Source organism: Poeciliopsis prolifica, unplaced genomic scaffold (assembly GCF_027474105.1).
Source record: "Poeciliopsis prolifica strain line A6 unplaced genomic scaffold, Auburn_PproV2 SCAFFOLD004, whole genome shotgun sequence".
Lineage (NCBI taxonomy): Eukaryota > Metazoa > Chordata > Actinopteri > Cyprinodontiformes > Poeciliidae > Poeciliopsis > Poeciliopsis prolifica.
The window spans coordinates 230,917-233,899 of NW_026562379.1; positions in this window are offsets into that span (position 1 = coordinate 230,917).

A 2,983-nucleotide genomic window follows, 5' to 3' on the forward strand; every position below is an offset into this window, starting at 1 on the left:
GTGAGAGAGAGAGAGAGAGACTGGTCTGATGATGAGTCGAGGCACGTATCTCCGCTCAGCCGTGTCTCCTTTCTGCGCTCCGAGCTCCGCAGCTGCGGCGGTGGGTATTGAATTCAGATGCGTCCTGTCTCTCCGCCGCGCTCCGGCCGCTACAGGTGGAAATGCTCTTATCAATACCGACTGTCCGAGCCTGACTCCGGCCTGATCCGGCTCATTGGCGATTTTAGGCGCTCCCGCCTCCTCCCAGAGGGGCCCCTGATTGATTCGTGTCTGGGTCGCAGTGGTATTTTCATATTGATACCTCGATTGATGAAGGCGCTTCAGCGCCGAGCCTTTATTGACCCGCAGGGAAAGTGACACGTTTCAAGCTGCTTGCGGGATGCAGCTTGGAATAATGGCTCACAGAGATTGGGATGCCGGAATACACGGAACTGGGTTTAGATTTGTGTGCCAAAAAACAGTGGGAAAACCTTCATGAAGTGTCTCTAGATCCTTCTAGTTGTGGGTCTAATCCAGTCTATGCCCCCCTTTTATTTTTGCAACTAAAGATTTTGCCAGCTCAACAGCAAATGGACTGGATTTGCAGCTGATCTGGTCTGACTTCTCAAGTCGTTTACATTAGGTGTGATCAGTCTGGTTCTGCATTGCCATTCTGACCACTTCATTAGCCGAAATTCGCAACACTCACACGTAAATGCACCGATGCACAGTTTGAGTTGAAGTGCCTTGCCCTAGGACACATCGACACGTGGCGGCAGAGTCGAATGCTTAAACTTACCAAAACCCAAGACAGCTTCACTCCCGTGTAAAAACCCTTTAACAAACACTTGCGCTGTGGTTTCAGGAATTGGTTTTGTTGGTTGCATCTAACAAACTAACATTCAGGTGAGACATGACCAGTTCAAGACAAATTTCTGATCGACTCCTACCAAAGACTAGATACGTAAATTGAACGAAATGGTCCTTTTCGTTTTTCGAATCTTCCCTCCAATGGACTTGCATAGCTGCAGGATAAACACTACGCCTGGAGTACTTTTTAAAGGCTTGATGACGGTTGTATTTTTACCTCCCATGGACCCGGCGTTTCGCGTACGATTTATTTGCTTTGATGCAAAATTATCGAGCACAAAAATGCTGGTTTTGCTCTCTTGGATTGACTGATGTCTGGTTGTAAGTGTTCAGTTTATTCGTCTTCTTTTTTTTCTTTAACTTTCTTTGTGGCAGAGCTCCAGAAACATAACTTGCGTAAATACAAAAAAAGCTGTATTCAAATGATCATTTTATATATAAGGGCAAAGAAAGTCTATTCAATTTCCTCCCAGCGCCCTGCGTCCGAGCTCTAGGTGAAGAAATTGATCAGACCTTAACATTGCACACACCCAAGCAAAAAAATGTGACCTTCAAAACCTAAACTAATTCATACACCAACCAAGAAGGGTATTTCTGATAGGAAATTGACAGGGGTCCATCAAAACGTAATAAAAGGAGTATCAATATTGAATAATTTCCCTGGTGTGATTTACATATTAACAACAAATTGCATGTTGGAAATTATTCATGCCCTTCTCAATAATCAATGGGGAAAAAAAATCTTTATTGACTTTACAGCAATCAAACTAAAATTGCATGTTTCCTCTAGTAATTTTTGACTTTTTGAGGTGGGATTCACAGCTACTGTTCGTTTGTTTGATTTTCTTAGGTTGAACCCACTCATTGGTAGGCAAATAAGTGGTTCACCTTGAAATCGTTTGATGAAACATGGCGAATACTTTTTCACAAATGGGTGTGGCGTCATGTGAATATTTCAAATCAAATAGTAAAGGACTAAGTCAGAATGAAAGGTTAGCGAGACATGGATTATATATGGGAGATTACCAAATCGTCACCAGAAGCTCTCCTCGGTGAGATGCGAAAGGGAAACACTCATAGATCCACATCCAGCCGAAAAGCAATGTAAAAAAATTTGAGAAAAGCTGGATTTTAGAAGAATTAAAAAAAAAAAAACTAACTAAAATTAAGGTTTTAAGTGTACGAAAAACTGCACAAACAATGTGGAATCAGAAAAATGAAGAAGTGAGAGATCAAGATTTAAAACTTCTCGGTAACAATTTGAGTGTCCGTCATGGGTTCATTCACAACATCAACACTTTGAACAGCTGATCGAAACTGATGTCTCTGATGCTACACATACGTTTTTATTTTTTTCAAATCTCTGTTGGTGTCTGTGAACTATTATTTGACAAAACAACACAGATCTGGCATCGCAAGCTGAATTGATTATATTCAGACGAAGCGATCTTTGGTAGTCGTCTGTTTCTCAGGCCGATTAACAACACCAGGGTTCTGAATTTATGCTCCCCGGTAGATTTAGCAGTGTGGAGACGAACTGAGCTTTTTGACACTAGTTGCAACCCAAGAGACTCTCGGCGCTCCCTGTACAAACCTCCCTTTGGGAAACAGGAGGGCGACCCGCAGCGGAGGACTGGACATGTGGCCAGAGCTCCAAGCAGGCATTTGGATCACTTGATTTATGAAACTGGTGTTACCTGGTCTCACTGATCCCAGGAGAAAACACTGTAAATTGTATATATATATATATATTGAATCCTCCAGACTTAGTCCTCTTTTTGTTCTTTGACCTCATTTGTTTGGCGGACTTGGTTCACAGCTTTCTAATTTACACCAAATTCTATTTTTCTTTGTGGTGCACAGAAAAGCACTCTTAAAGGTCTCCTGCAGAATTTGCAACATGGACACCAAGGAAGAACAAGCTCAATGAGCTTCACACAGAAGATGCTAGTTTTTCACTTCAGAGTTGTGGAAAGTTGCCCAAGTTCGTGTGAAGTTCGTCCAAGTCGACAAAGAATATTGACGTTTTGTGAGCAAGTGTAACATTAACGACGCCTTGTGTTCAGCTGATGAAGAAAGCGTTGGTTTTTGTCTCAGATTTGTTAGGATTTCTTTTTTTTTTTTTTGTTCACAG